We start from the raw sequence: 17,139 nt of genomic DNA on the forward strand, positions 1-17,139 counted from the left end.
TGAAGAATTATCCTAAGCTCCTACTTCAGAGAATGCAATTTTACCTAGCATCTTTTATGCAAACCCTTAATAAGCCCTTCAAGTTTGTACTCTGACCTTTCTTCATGTTTTTCCACAGTGACTTCTTTTGTTTAATTCCATTTCTGGAACAGTGATCCAAATGAGATAGCAATTTGTCCATAATTTTAGGCTTAGTAATAAGATACTCCATTTTTTTTGAGTTGGAAGAGATCTAGTTTGCCCTCTGATTATTCCATCACATGCATTTTTAAGGGTATTTGGTTCTGCTGAATAACTTGATTCTCCATGATATTTCTTTTAAAATTAAATGGTGCAAAAGTACATAACTAACATTCTATTGTAGCCCCTCACTATTATTTCTGTCCTTTTCAAGTCATGCCGTCCACTCATCATTTGTTATGTTTTCAAACATTTGTTCAGCTCATTATGAAGAGCAGGGGGAAGAAGCAATTGCGTTGCATTCTTTTTTCCTGTGGGGGAAAAAAGACATTAATAAGTAAAAGTTTGATGGACTGAAGTTCATTTTGCTACAAAAAGGCAGAAACTTAAAGCCAAAAGGGTCTGTAATTTTGCATATAGTTATGCAAATATTCCGTGCTGACAGAGTCCCAATCCTCACGTTGCAGTTTTCATGTGATTGCTGACAAAAGTGTCATGGTTCTGGGGAGAGGAATACCACATTTGCAGTGTGTGAATCAGAGTGTCAAGGAAGAATCATATGATTCATCTCTATTATAGTGATGCACCTCTTTGGCTTCCACTGACACTAGTACAGCTCATGATATGGCTAAGATGTAACACTCTCTAACTAGAAGCCCCCACTATCTCATTAGGTTCTCTGCAGATAAATTGCCCACCAAATCCTTTTGGTTCTCCAACCACTAAGAAATAACTATGATTAAAGCGGTATACTAATTGTTGAAATGAAATAAATGAATAAACCCTAGTTGTGACGATGTGCCACAATGTTACAGTGAATATCCGGTTTTTCACTTCTCTGTTTTCATTCTAGTCAGGAAAGGAACTCCCCACAGTCCAGCTCTCTCATTTCTTTGTTCCTTGCATAACCCTCTGAATTTGGAACAACTAGTATTTTGCATGTCAACTGTCCCACTTCCTGGTTTTTGTCAGCCACTCTCTAGCTAAACTGTTTCTCTGAGACTCTGTCCTCATACTGTATTTCTACACTAGGTGCTTCTCCACTTTTCTAGCCTCTATTCTTACCTTCATATTGCAGCTGAACTAAGTTTGGTCCAGGCAACATGGGGTTAGTAGCTTTTATATTGTGTAAATACTGCATTAATCATTTTACTCTTCTATGCTTTTGTATCAGCAGAAGCCTTTTTATTCCTTAAGTCACTTTTTTGGCAAATTAATTATAACAACATTGTGATCGTTGCTAATTCCCTGGAGCAAGCATTCACATTGGCATTTATGGGTCATTTAAATTAAAATTACCCAATGCAAGCAAAGTAATTAAGTCTATTGCAATAAGGCCTGTGGTGTGTAATCAGCACCACTAGAGATCCCAAGAAGAATACTCCAGATTCCATGGATATGTGTGAAAGATATGAATTCACAGGGACAAAAGCAGTTCTGGCAACAATAGGTGCCCAATTCCTCCCTCCAGAAAACCTGCCAGGACAGGAGCAATTGCCATCATTGCTGTAGAGCTGTACCTTGGGACAAAGGAAAGAAAGAGTTAATGGCAGGAACAGGAGAAATATCTCCTTTCTGAAAGAACCCAGAGAAAAGAATATGCTCACCTGAGAATTGTGTGTTCCCTGGTGTTCCACACTATAGATAAATGGAAGCTACAGGGTCAAATCCCTTAAAACACTCTTCCTTTAATTATTATTTTTTTTACATAATTAACATTCTGCCATGAATACTACAGGGTACAAACCATTTCTTGAGTTGATGGTGTTAACAAACAAAATCTTTGCCATAACCTGGATTGTTGCTTAGAAACTGCCCTAATATTGGGATAGCACAATAGGAATGTTGTCTTCCCTTTGTTGAGCAATAGTTGCACATGTAAGTTTACCAAAATAAAACTAAATATATATATATTCCTTTGTGTTTCCACAAAATAAAGAAGCCATAAAGCACTCCTTAGAGATTGGTGGGGGCATGTTAAGTTCTGGCCCACACCTGGCAAACAATATTTTATTTTATTTAGTTATATACAGAATATGTATATAGTGTTACCCAAGGCCATCATAAAAATTCATAAAATAACTAAAATATTAATGTAAAACATCAACAGGAAAACAGTTTTTACTTTAAAAAACAAGAGAAGCAAACTCAACTTAATGAGGAACTATTTCTTTATTTTAAAGCTCTCTGGAGGATCTAGACCTAAAAAACATAAACTGGTGCATTCAAAATAGCAAAATACTTATCTTAGGCTTTTTTCAGATGCAGATCAATCCTGCACCCTTGTGACGACTGCTGCTTAAAAGCAGTGTGCATATTAGCAAATTGAAATGCATAACCACTTGGACTCAGGAGTGCTGGCAAGAAGCATTCTGCCATAAAATATTATTGCTGAATAATGTAGTATGACCCAGTAGTAAGAGGAGTAGGATGGCAACAACCATTTAAAGCCTTATTATTATCATTCAGTTCTTCGTAGGGAAAAAACTCAGAGAAGTTTATACATTATGAGAGCGAAATATAATAAAAACATCAAGTTGACCAATACAGTTAAAAGCGGCCAATATAGTCAATATGTAGAAAGGACAAGAGGAGCAAATCCTGGCTTCTCTGCTCATGGTTTGTCTGGAGAAAGCAAAACCATAAGCCCTGGCTTAGTTCAGCGGAGCATAGCTACCACAGGGGGAGCAAAGTGGCCATTGCCTCCTCAATCCTGAAAACCCCATGTTTGTGTTAAGCCATGGTTTATCTTAGTGCAACACACAAACTGGGCCCATGACTTGGCCACTGTAATTCATGAAAGAAGAAGAATAGTAATAATAGCTACTTAAATGCTAGATTGTGTGGATGATATACCCTAGCGTGTGGAGAGGAAATGTACATCTCTGAAGCTCAGTTCTGGCTATCCTGTGTAGGATAGTTTTGTGTGTGTGTGGTTATGAAGTTCTCTGGGGCTGTTTCATTTGTTTCCTGTTCCCACTCAGGTTCAAAGAAATGGACAGATTGTAAAGGTCTGCCAAGAAAAGGAAAACCAGCCAACAAACAAAAAACAGGGACAATGAAACATGAAATGAGATCATGAGAAGTGCAATGTCCAGACACAAGCAGAAGGGACCTTTGCGAATGTTATGCTTTCCATAGATCAGATTTTTTGAGAGCAAAAGGGGAGAATGAGGCCCTCAGGTGCAGAAATGAAGGCAGGTGTTTCCTCAACAGTGAGCAAGCAACTACCTCCAGAATTACCCCGTCTGTATAACCATATGATGAAATGCTGGCAAACTACATATAGGCAATAACAACAAATGTGCTAGCTTGAGGATGAATTAGAATAGGTCAAATAGATGGTCCGTGGAGTCCAAATGAAAACTGACAGTCTTTTGTTTCATCGAATTGGAAAGCCGTCAGTTTGTTCCCCTGCTACTTGTTATAGCCAGAAGACAGCCAGACAAGATGTGGTAGTGGATAATTTTCAAACATATATAAATGCAGGCTGTTAGAAGTACAACATCTATAGTACTTCTCGCCTTGACATCATCTTGCAAAATGTGACCACTGTATCAAATTCGGTTTAAGAGCCTGGGTTGTAGCAGGGGAGCCCTGAAAAATAAGGAGATAATGAAAAGGTTGGCAGTTATGTTTTAATACCAAGACATTTTTCAGATTCGTTCAGAATAAAAGGGGGAGGATGCCTTCTCAGCAGCGGAAAGCACAATGCCAAATTTATCCATGTTAAAGGTCTTGGCAAACTTGATATCTGGTTACAAATCAGTCAGGGTAGTTTTATAAGCTACTTGAAGCATGCTAATGCCACAGAAACAGCCTTGTTCATGATTAATCCAATTAGTGCAATGTTCATTATGTATTTGCTCACTGCCATTTGTGATATTCTCACCAGTTTTTAATCACCTCTTTGCCTAACTTTCCCTGAAATGATGCTGAACAAACAATAGTCATTCATATCTAATGAGTCTAATTAATAGAGCTGTAATGACAAAACATTAGATGTATGGATACTCTCATTGTTCATATTGTAAAAGCCTCTAAATTAGCAAACCTGAGGATAGCAGAGGAATGAAAAGGATAGGAGGTGATAAATATGACATACACAAAGGAATATGGTAAAGGGGTATATTATGGGGGTACTGCAGGCTGAAGCTCTAAGGAAAATTGATTATGGGGATTGCTTTGACAATTGTGTATGCTGATTCATTTTTCTAAATGGCCTGGTTTGCACACAACAGCAAGCCATAGTTAACTTTATTAAACCAAGGTTAACCCTGTGTAGCAGCTTAACTATTGTTTGTTTACTACCAATGAACTATAACCTGTTAAACTTGATTTAACAATGACTTGATATGGCATGGAAACCAAAAACCTTTTCTTGAGCATAGTTTGTTTTGGTTGTTTTGTCCCCCCCCAACACTCATATAATGGCACAAGGTAAACTATAATGGCACAAGGTAAGTACAGCTGGAGAAACAAGCTGTTGTTTGATTGCGGACAGCATGACTAAACTGCTTCTGGTGAACCAGAGCAGCGCAAGGAAACGCCGTTGACCTTCCCGCAGGAGCGGTACCTATTTATCTACTTGCACTTGACGTGCTTTTGAACTGCTAGGTGGGCAGGAGCAGGGACCAATAAGCAGGAGCTCATCCTGTTGTGGGGATTTGAACTGCTGACATTCCGATTGGCAAGCCCTAGGCTCTGTGGTTTAGACCACAGCGCCACCCGCATTCCTTTTATATAGTATAGTAGTAGTATGTTGATATATTTTATTGTAAATATGTATTTTGGACGGCCTTGGTCCAGTATATCTGAAGGAGCGTCTCCACCCCCATCGTTCTGCCCGGACACTGAGGTCCAGCTCCGAGGGCCTTCTGGCGGTTCCCTCACTGCGAGAAGCCAAGTTACAGGGAACCAGGCAGAGGGCCTTCTCGATAGTGGCGCCTTCCCTGTGGAACACCCTCGCACCAGATGTCAAAGAGAACAACAACTACCAGGCTTTTAGAAGACATCTGAAGGCAGCCCTGTTTTGGGAAGCTTTTAATGTTTGATGTATTATAGTATCTTAATATTCTTTTGGAAGCCGCCCAGAGTGGCCGGGGAAGCCCAGCCAGATGGGCGGGGTATAAATAATAAATTATTATATTATTATTATTATTATTTGTGCATTAAGCTTGAATGAAAAGGTGGAACATTTTCCTTCTGAACCTACAGTTGATAAACTGCCCCCTGTACCACCATGGTGCAATAGAATGGTGTACCTTTAAGAATGAAGGCTACGAGACTCTCCCTTGCCCCCTCTTCTGTTGTTTTGCCTTTCAGCTAAGAATTCTGAAGCAGAGAGTGAGGGTCATAATGATATCTGAATGAAATGTATCCCTATAAGTCAGTGCTATAAATGCACTCTGTGAAAAGAAACATTCCTCTGTAACACATTTTATTTCTCTGTATCCACATTTGAAATACATTATCCCCTTGGGGTTCTTAACACCTGTATTAGGTCTAAGGTTTACTTTAAAGTAAATGGAAAATGTGATAGGTGTGATCATATAAAAAAGTCTTGCGGAGACACACAGCCTATATATAACAAGTGTGCTTTATTGCTTCGCATTACTTCAATATATTTGGTAAAAAGGAATCCTTTGGAATTTTATGATACACATAATGTTCAGGAAAGGTTCGAGTAGACAATATCTGTACTTCACAGAACTATTTGATAAATAAAAAAGTGTATTTCCCTCCATGTTTCTCCAGTAATTGACATCAGTGTACATAATATTTCAGAGATTCCAAAAGCTTTTTCAGTGTGTCTTCCACAATAGGCAGTGCTGTAGCGTGTGCCTTTCCCATGCTACTGCAACAATGGCAGAATGGCTCCAGGCCACATAGGAGAAGCAGGCAGCGACACACACACCCAATAGGACAGTGCTGGTATGGAAAAAGCCATGCTGTGGACTCTTCCAATGTGACCTAGAACATTCAAAATGACTTTGTGCCGGGGAAGGACGTATGCTGTTAATGTCATCTCAGGCAAACCCAACACATTTAACGTACCCACTGCAGAGAAATAGGAGCTTTGCCCAAACCACACAGAAAAGGCCAGAATCCACTTGCCATTTAAGAAGATGAGCCATGCTTAAAATTAAACTGGTGTAGCTGCTATTTCCCAAGACACAAAATAAGTTGTAGTGCAGATAGTCCCATTTTGATCACCACTCTTTCGTGTACTATGCCCAGCCTTAGCAGGTTCTTTTATTTGATTGATAATCACTGCCCTCTGTAGACAGGCAACATGAATGATAAGAGAACAGTGGAGACAATATTTAACCTGATGTGATGGTGCTGCGGAATAGTGCATTGCAAGCCACACATTAATGCCATGATCCTACTGCATCTTGTACACCTCCTCCTGGCTTCTCCTGCAGCCAAGCTAGTGCCAAATGTATTGCTCTGCTTTGTACCACATCAGCGAGGCTGAGAGGAGGGTCTTGCCATCTGGGCAGCCCAGGACTTCCAGACACATTGCCCAGGCTTGTGCCCTGGGAAGGTTACTTTGGGGCTGTTAATGCAACAAATGCAATGTGGAAGGCAGCAGTTATGAGTTACCGGTCTCTATAGCTGCACAGGTGCTATGATTTTCCAGCAGTCTGACTTCACCCCCTGAAGCTTACTCCATTATTTCTCAAGACAGAAAAGTGCCAACAACCGGATCCTAACCACTTTCCTGAGAGCAAATTCTATTCAACTCACTGGGATTCATATCCGAGAAGACATATATAGGCTTGCACTGTCAGTGTCCAAAATTATACAGCACACATTAAAAATAAATTATCTCTTCCACACATAGTAACACAGTAATATATTTCTGTACCATAACATGGTGAAGGGAGGGGGAAGGGTTGCTTTCTATATGCTTTCTATACCTTGTACCTTGTACCTAAGAAGGATCTTCTATACCTTGGATCTAAGTCAATTTCTGAGCTAGAAATAACTTCACCTGCAAAAAAGGCCCCTCGAAGGAATGTAAGATAAGACAGAGGCTGTAAGCTAGAAATAGCCAGACCTGCAGAATAGGCCCCTCGCTTTCTTACTTTAGGAATGCAAGATAAAAAAAAGACACATACGGAGGAGACGGGAGGAAGGGATGCAAGACGCTTGTATAGGGAACAATAGGGAGGGCTGTTTAGAGGGCTATAGACATGCTAAAAATAAGTTGAAAACTTTCCAGTTGATTGGGGAAGTTTCTGGAGGGCGTGGGGAGGAGGGAGAGAGCCTACTCAAGGTATAAGAAAGTCTGCAGAGGCGTATTTTCTGGGCAGTCAGTCTTCCAGAAATTATTCTGCTGGCTGTCTCCTGTGCACAGAGAATAAAACTGCTTTCCTCCAAAGAAGGATCTTTCCTGGTGTTTTCTTTTACTCTCTCTCTGGATCTGAGGACGCGGGCCAACGATTCCCTGGCATGGACTAGGCTCAGCCTACATCTTGGTTCCCTGACCGGGAATCTGCCCCACCTCGGGGCACTACACTGCATTTAAGCCCACAGTTATATAATGATTTCTCGCCATTTGATGTGTTAGATGCTTCCACCACAAGTGTCTTTAGGGACATATCATTATATCAGAGCATGTCAATGCATCTAGTTTTGTTTCCTTTCTATATGATGAGAGAGGGTGAGGAAAGTACATTTCAGTAATACTGGTAGAGCCTTCTGAATTTATTCTAGCACTACAGAGGATTTATTATTTCCTTAAAATGAATCCTAATGAAATTATACATACATGGGGTGGGGGAGGGTAGGGAAACCAACAATTAATATACAAAGTTAAATATTCATCTGGTTAATTTGCATCTTAAGAACAAAATGTTCAAAAGAAGTCAAAACGCCTGCAGCTATCCAAACCTTCTCTTTCTATTTACAGAATCTTTTTGACCGAACTCTCTCTATGCTAATTTCCTTACCATTCCAGACAAAAGGGGCACAATTATGGTTGAAAATAAATTCCTTTCCAGTCACTTTAAAAATGCTGCATGAATGTGAAATAGGATTATAATTAAACTTTCCATAGGGCATTGCCATTAGTTGCTGTCTGTCTGACACTGTTTGGGCTTTTACTTCTACACAGAAAGTTACACACACACAAACACCAGCTCACCATTTCAATTATTATGGCACCCAAGGCCATGTATGTTGGACAATATTAAGAGAAAATTAAAGTGAATCATTGCCCAAAGACGTTAGCATTAAAGCTCTCTCTTTCATAAGGCATTGAGCTTCTTTCTCCTCAGTCCTCTCATCATTTAATTGAGGTCATGTTGTACATGATACCCGTCCTACTTCTGTTCTGCCAGACCAAATCCACCTCACAACCCATGGATGGTGGCCCTTCCACCTGGGCCTGCAAAAAGAGAGGAGTGTCAAGCAATTGGCTGGCCACTGTGAACAGTTGGTGTCTTGCATTTGGCTTGGCAGGTAACACCTGTACAGGTGAATTGTGTTTAAAAGGTAGAATTGATACATCTACAACCTGAACCACCAACTCTAAAATCAAGCCTGCACAACAACAAAAAAAGGAGGGATGGCAAGGCTTCGATCTCCAGACAGGCAGCTACATAAAACAAAACAAAAGTTTTAGTGCACAATTTGGGTTTTGCACCTTTGGTACTAGGGATTTTTCTAAATAAAAAATACCACCAAATCAGAGTAAGTAGTTTGAGGAATTATTTAAGAAAAGCACTTAGTCAGCAAATGATTAAGTCTCCACTCCTTGTGGTTCTCCAAGCTGCATTCTCTTACTTCTTCCCAACAGAAGAGACATATTTCTATGTAATGTGTAGTTAAATATCTGAAAATGCTTTTTTTGAAGGAACAAATGCATCATAATGAGTCTAGGTAAATAATAATCTTTACTAAATACACTAGTGTAATATGCAACATTATTGCGCAGATTTGTGAAAGAGTTGTATCTCTAGCTTCCTTTGATAAATGCCACTGAAATGTGAGAAATGTCATTATTAGCAGCGTCTTTTCTTACACAACCTGTTTTGATCCTCCTGATTTGTTTGCTTGACTCTTTGATGTGTTTTCACTCATCTCATCCAGTGCCAACAAGGCCATGGCGCATGTTCTCTGACCACAAATGGCGGCTCCCCAACAGAGACTGCCCTGGGTGAGTGAAATGACTGCAGAGGAGTGGGATGTTGAACTAACCAATCCACACAGCTGTGGCTAGGGACAAAGCACTTTGCTTAACAACAGCAACTACCACATTTACTACTGTCTTGAATGCTCTTGTGCTTTGCATGCTGCCCTGAAATCTGATATGATCAACTGTGGTCTGTGTTTATAATAAACAAACAGTCATTATGCTGGTACTGCTAGTTGAGTATATAGGGAGTCGTGGGCTTTGTGCTGCTATTTGTTTTCCTTTGTTTTTCTGATTTCTCTAGATTGCTTCTGAGGAAGTGTCATGGGTTAATGAGTAGCGATGTTTCAGCTTCTGCTTTTTAAAAAGAGCTTTGTGTATTCTCTTATTTTATTTATTGTGTTAAAAATAAATTCCCTCAGTTGGATATTGCTCTCAGTCTAACTTTGCCTAGCCTTGCAATCCTAAGCATATTTACTTTGAAGAAAAGCCCACTGTTTTCAATGGAGCATGGAAATTAATTGAAACCTAACCCAAAAGTGGGAAGCTGCAGAATGAAAAAGAAATAGGGTGGAGGGAATAATGTGTGTGGGTGTGTAGGCAAGCTTACCAATAATGTTGTGGCAACATTGCCTTTTAAAATAAACTTTCTTAACACAGCTGTTCTTCCGCTGTTCACCATCCCTTTTCTCCCAGCAGTGCCTTTGAAATGATGTTACAATATGACATAACTATTCCAAGGAAGGCATGGGGTGGAGAGGGTCATTCAGTGGGCACCTCTCACTGCAGTTCTGTCATCACTTGCGCCATCAGAGCATCTGAATTAAAGTAAGAAAAAAGTGTTATCTTTTTTAAAAAGTTGCCTCACATTAAAAGTGTAGGTTTTCTTCTCTGCCCTTAGTCCCCCACCAGTTCAGAGACTGGGGGAATTGTCTCCACATGGAGCAGAAGGAGGGAGTAGAACCAGGAGATAGTTGAGTGGACGGCAGTCATTTCAGAACACAGGTAGGGGGGCATCATTTTTCAAAATGTTATCCAACATTAAAACCTCCCTCCAAAGAAGAAGGGTTTTATTCATTTAAAGCATTCTACCACCTCACAATTTTTCTTGGAACCTGAGTGTGGTGCTCACTGCTTTTTGCCCGAATGTCCACATCAAGCAACAGAGACAATTCACATATGGAAGTAAATAGGAAGCTTCCTATTAGCTTTGTAGTTCAGGACTGAGTAGCTGTGACTCTCCAAGATTTCAGACAGGGAGTCTCTCCCAGCCCTCCCTGCAGATGCCAGAGCCGCTGCCTTGTGCCTCTTCCCAACACAATTTGGTTAACCTTACAATTTCTGGATTACATAGAAGAATCTGGTGCAGTGGCTTCTAACACCACCACTGCCAGCCCTCCTAGAAACTGAGGCAACAAAGGATGGGCTACATTCACATTGTTATGGCCTCTGACATTTCTTGGGAGTGGAAGAGGGAGGTACATTGCAGTGGTTCTTATGCTACCAAGGGATACTGGAAGAGGGCCATGATTGAACATTAATTTTTCAGGCTTTTTCTCTGACATTCTCTGATTATTATTTTTATTTTAAAAATGCAGGGATATTTCACTCAATCATGAAATATGATTATTGTTAATTGAGACATAATTGATAATTGATGCAGAAGATGACTAGGAAGTAGCCATAAAGCAGACAGTTCATTCCACAAGGAATTTAATTTTTCTTGGCAAATGTGTCTCCTTTTGAAGATTTCACATAAACATGGATCAACCTTACACGGTATGTAGATTACCGATCTAGCTCTCTATTGTTCATACTCTGAGAAGTTTCACACCACCTAGATGCTGCTCAGGCATCTGAAAGGCACTTTGAACTACATGGAGCTTAGTCAATGTGCTGCACATGATTAAAAGGATAAGCAAAGTCATTAACAAAACTGACTAATGGACGACTGGCTTCTAAAACTCCCAACTGCCATTGTGATAAAATGAAGGCATTTACTTATTAATTTTCATGCATAGATCTTCAGTGCTTAGCATAGTTTCAGTGTCATTATTCTGGAATGATGCAGGTGGGTGAGGTGTCAGCTATGTGTTGTGCAGTTTCCTTTCTCTGCTTTTTATTTAGAAAGGTACCGTAGCTTCCTTTGCATATGTCTGACCCAAATTTCGGCCACACTATCCTGTGCACGTCTAAGATGTAAGCCTAACTCTTAGTTACTTCCAAGTTGCAAATGATTTCTGCCCTAAGATTATCTTTTGTGTGTTTTTACACATAAAACTTTATAGGGAGAATATTCTGGGAGGGAACAGGGGCAACCTGTATCTAAATTTTCATCTGTCCTACCATCCCCTCCTGTTAGTGTTATCTCCTTCCATTTTCTATTCCCCTCCATATCCCCATTACTAGCTCATCCCCATTTCCGCACTGGATCTGTACTGTCATCACTATCTGATCATTATCACAATCCTCCCCAACCAAAAATGGCCAGGAAGACAACCAATCTGATATACACTCCAAATTCTAGAAATAGGCTGAAATCATGCAAGAGGCATGTAGGGTATATGATGTGACCAGTTTCTTGATTCTGTGCAGGTCTGGATCTGGTCAGGACCTAGATGGGAGACCAACAAGAAATCCCATTCCTCCAGAAGTTACTGGTAACTTATATGTTGAGCCCTCTGGTCTGGTGATGCTCTTATTGAATGCTGGATCAGTCCATACTAAGACCATGCATATTTACAATATGATTTTGGATGAAGGGGCTGACTTGGCATGTATTGCTGAGACTTAGATGGGTGAGCTGAGTGGTCCTGACTTATCTCAGCTGGGCCCATCTGGGTGATTTGGACAGCACCAGGAGGTCAAGGAGAGCTGTTGCTATTGTCCATAGAAGCACCATCTCTTCATTTTGGGGTGGCTTTAGCCCAGTGTTGGGCCAGAGAGGAAGACTGGGCTGCTGCTGTTCTATCAACCCCACCTCCTGTTGCCCAGTGGCATCCATGACTGAGGTTGTCTCTGGTGTAGTCTTAGACAATCCCAGAACAACAGTTCTGAGTTGCATCAGCATCCACATGGTGATTTCCCATGGGCTAGTGCAGGACTTTATGACCTCCATTGACGATTATTGATAAGAGGATATATTAATTATATTTAATCCTCTACAAACCCGGGGGAGGGGGAGTGTTTAGCAAAAAATAAATAAATAGAAAAACAGCTGGTGCTTGTTTTTAAAATGCAGGGCTTGCACATAAAGAACCCAAGCAGCAGAGTTTAAATCCCATCATTAGGCAGATTTAGAGAAGCATAGGAATAGGCTTTTAAACATTTGTGTAATGTGTTCTGGCTACTTGAGGCAACTATCCCCCTTTACTCCAGCTGAAGAGAAACAGACCACACACTGAAGTAAGTTTAAAATATACTTTACTTACAGTCATGCAAGGGAAGCCTCAGACACATGTCTCAGGCAGAGAGATATTTTGAGGAATGTCTGCCTTTGTGCTTGCAGCATGAGAACACAGAGAGAGAAAGGAACAGGAAGCAAGCCTTTCTTCCTCTCAGAAGAGGGGATCACTGAGCCCACTCTAGCAATTTAGAACTCTGTGGTCCTTAACCCCTTCACATACTAACTAGCATTGTTAGGTTTGACTGCAAATCTCCCATATCAATGACAGCTATGGGGCTGTCTCAATTGCCATCAGTCCAATCTATTGGGCAGGGCATACCCTTGATGTAGTGTTTACCCCAAATGATTTGAGAGATGGACCAAAGGCACAGGGTGAAATGCATGGTGAAGTTTGAACTGGTAGTGGCAATTCCCCCATAAGAGTGATGGGCCTGTATGGACGCTCAGAGACTGGTGGAACCTTTAAATGGAAGCAGTGCAGAATAATGATAGGATCTGAAACAACTTATATGAAATATGTGTAATAACAATTCTGAAAATCCTACAAATAAAAAACAGTATGTATATGCTTTTGGAGATAATTATACAGAGCATGTGATGGTCAGCTATCAGCAATGCTCAAGATCTTTCCTGGTAGCTGTAGTGACTTCCAAGAAAACTGAATGTGCCTGGGGACAAATACTTTGCTATTCTCTGTGGTTTAACAAAATAAAATGGATTTTTTTTTAAGGATATCATTTCTTCCTGTGTCATTGTCAACTGTTCTTTGACCTTGTAAAGTGCTGCTGGGTAGGACACTAATGAGCACAATATTTACATTGTTAATGAACTTAATCAGCAATGTATGCTCAGATTTAGACTAATTTATCACTGTACTGTTTCTTTTGCCTTCTGAGGTTCAAACTATTTCATTCTCTTTTATTAACGGAAGCTGGACCAGCTTTACCTGCTCTACATCTTGTATTGTCTGGGACTAACCGTTCTTGAACATCAAATAAGAATTTTAATGACTTCTAACTAGAATATTAGCCAAGGTCAGTATATGCATATTATGATAATTAAGAATCCTGAAAAATCTTCAGAATGATTTCTACTTATTTAATGGTTCATTGAGTATAAAGGGTATTTTCTCTTTTTACATTTTCATCAGAAGATTTAAAAAATGGCAATAAAAATTAGAGCACACACTCCAATGTAGATGAAACAGGGGCATCTGATTCCTAGATTATAATAGGATTTATATATCTTAGCCTGTATTTCTTCCAACACAGTCCATAATAAGTTTGTTACATACTTCCCAGGAAGGCTATTAAGGAAATCTATTTGATGGAGGAGAGGGGAAATCAGCTACCCCAGGGCAATTCAATAGAAACTTTAGTTTCACTTCAATTATTCATTTATATTCAAATGTATTAAAATAAAGAAGGGCAAATAGATGTTTTTATGATCAAAGGGATGCAGCAACTATTGTGTTTAATTGACTTTGCAAGAAATGACAGTAGAAAAGACGCCTAATATTAAAACTTCAATTTTGGTTGGTCGAAAAATACAATAAAAGTTTTATGCATCCATCAAAGTAACATGAAAGTGGTTTTGTTTTTTTAGTATATAAATAGCACAATGGGAACATTGGGCATGATCTACAACTTTTGTAAAAGTTTTCAGGAGTTCAGCAGTAGCTAATCTGCTGTCTTATTATTGGGATCAGCTTTTTGGTCCTGTGCTGGTTCACCTTGTAGTGAGCCACTTGAGACTGCAGAAAGGAGAATGAATAAATTGCAGGACAACTCACTTAGGGTCCATCTTGGCTCCACTTCCAAGCATCCCATTGGAACCTCATGACCAGCATCAGGTATAAATAGTACTAGGCCAGCTTTAGTCATTGCCTTGGCAACAGCTAGACTGTGTTTTTGTGGTCTTGTTCCAAGTCTTACTGCCCATATGCTTGTCTCAACTTCCTCTCTTTACCTCTGTCCTCAGCTGCTGGTTTCCTTCCCAGTTTGCCTCCCAGTTACCCGTTAACTGTTCTCCATTCCAATTTCAGCTTGCTCCCCTTTGGATGGACTTTGGCTATGAAATTAATCTGAGAGTAATACTATTATGTATTTCTTCTGGTGGCTGTCTGTTAAGTTTCTCATATGCTTAGCAGGCTATGACCCAAATTGACACTTTTGTCCTTCCTGATATCTTCATTTTCTCTAACAAAAAGTCTTATTTCTCTGCCTGATACTCACAGTCAAAGAAGAAGAAAAAGCTTGCAGTCAATTAAATGTGCAACGAGTTAAATGATACATTACTATTGTGTCGGTATAAAAGTGTAAAGGCCTGAATAGTGCTGTACTTCAACAATACAAAGACCTACTGCAGTCCAAAATGAACAACTTGCAGAAATAAGTCTTACATTCATCAAGAGACTCCATCTCCTCCAGGCCTGAGATGCAAATGGTAAAGAGGAAGTTCTTCACTGCACACAGACTGAGGAAGAATGAGAAGAGAGAGGTTTCCACAAGAACATTGCCCACACACTTGGGTCACACCTGGCAGCCACATCCCTCAGTACCAAGGCCGAATGCCTTTTGTCCATGTGTTTGACAAAGACTGGACCCTGCAGGCACACTAAACTACACACAGAAAGCTTCTCCACATGCAAGAAGATCATCTTGTGTGGATAAGCTCTTAAATTATCAAATTATCTATGATAGCAAATTATATACTATAGAAAGAAGACATAGAAATCTGCATGAAGGCCATGCAGGAAATAATAATGAAACAAGGCAACATGACCCTACAAAATTCTGAAACTTTGAGTGGAGTGTTCATTTTCTTAAGCAGCATGCTTCATGCAGTGCAATCATATGCAGATTTTCTGAGAAGTCCCACTAACACCAATGGGATTCCCTCCCTTCTAAGTTTATTTAGGGTTGATGGGCAGAGCTGAAGGGATCTAATTGTTTTTCCAGAATTTTGGACAGTTCCGCATCCTAACCCTTTTTCTACACAGCTATCATTCACCAATGTCTTCTTGCTTCTGCCACCAACAGCAAGCTATACCAGCTGATGAAACATTTCAGCCAAAGAAATGCAATTTGCAAAAGCTGACAAATTTCGTTAACATAAGGTACTGTTCCTCAATTTTAGAGGATCGCCCATCAGGCCATAACATTCTCCCCTAGGGAGATACCACCTCCCCTCTTCTTCCCAAAAAATGGTGGGAATGGCATTTTTGTTCTAAATATAAGCAAATATATATGAATTAATACAATGGCAGATTCAGTATCTTAAGGTTGTAAGACATGGTTTTGCAAACAGAATTCTCTCCTCTGACTGCGGAGAAATGGGTCTGCCCTCCTTTTCCATTGCTTTCAACTTGAGTGCACAAAAAGGCATTCCCGTTCTAATGCTTAGACACTGGCTCTTCTAATTCTAAAACCCTTTATCATGAAATTGATGTTCCAAATACAACTAGGAAACATGAGAGAGAATTCCTATATAGCGGAGGGTGGGGTGATAGATTGCTACCTTCTTGAGACAGTGCTTGACTTCACTGAAGTGCTTCATCTTCACTTCGGGAAATCCACCAAGAGGTCATACTCAAACAAAACAAAGAATAAGGTAATTGATGATTGAGCCAGTGTGGTGTAGTGGTTAAGAGCGGTAGTCTCGTAATCTGGGGAACCGGGTTCGCATCTCCGCTCCTCCTCCACATGCAGCTGCTGGGTGACCTTGGGCTAGTCACACTTCTCCGAAGTCTCTCAGCCCCACTCACCTCACAGAGTGTTTGTTGTGGGGGAGGAAGGGAAAGGAGAATGTTAGCTGCTTTGAGACTCCTTAAAGGGAGTGAAAGGCGCGATATCAAATCCAAACTCTTCTTCTTCTTCTTCTGAATGCGGGGGTAACTTTATTACAGGAAGTTATACCTGGCATCCTAACACAAGCCAGTACTGTATATAAAGACTAGACATCTCCACACTGGATGACCATTATATTAGTTCCACATAACACCACCACTTTTTCTGCCATTGTCAAATAGTGGTAGGGAATGGCATTTCCATACAACCAATGGCAATCCAGTGTAATGAATGAATCTATGGCACTTATCTGACAGCTTCACTTGTTCTCTACCCACTAATCTAGCTCTCCAAAGAATTAATATAATGTTCTAAGCCACTGAGCAGCTTCATAAAGCTGCCTTTAAAAATACATTTGTCAGGGAAAATGTATCTTCCTTTATCTCTCTATGGGTATATTCTTATGACACTAGAGCAGATGGCAGCAGTTGCCCCAGCATTCTAAGCTGTCGATATTTTGCTTCCTGCTGCTGCCGGCCAATTAAACTTCTAGAGTTCCTGCTGACATGAGTGGCAGTTTGAAAATGATGTGAATGGTTCAAAGGGACTGAATACTGGAG

At 40.2% G+C, this 17,139-nt stretch overlaps 1 long non-coding RNA gene across 1 annotated transcript; it reads right to left on the reverse strand.

Annotated features, from left to right (window-relative positions):
- Positions 1-245: 245 nt before the first annotated feature.
- Positions 246-10,139, reverse strand: LOC310706134. The gene is made up of 3 exons (XR_014525713.1): positions 9,936-10,139; positions 1,657-1,694; positions 246-491 (listed from the first exon to the last, which is right to left on the reverse strand). It is a non-coding gene; the product is annotated as an uncharacterized lncRNA (long non-coding RNA).
- Positions 10,140-17,139: the final 7,000 nt, after the last annotated feature.

Source organism: Podarcis liolepis (genome assembly GCF_965112155.1).
Source record: "Podarcis liolepis genome assembly, chromosome: 4".
NCBI classification, from domain to species: Eukaryota; Metazoa; Chordata; class Lepidosauria; order Squamata; family Lacertidae; genus Podarcis; species Podarcis liolepis.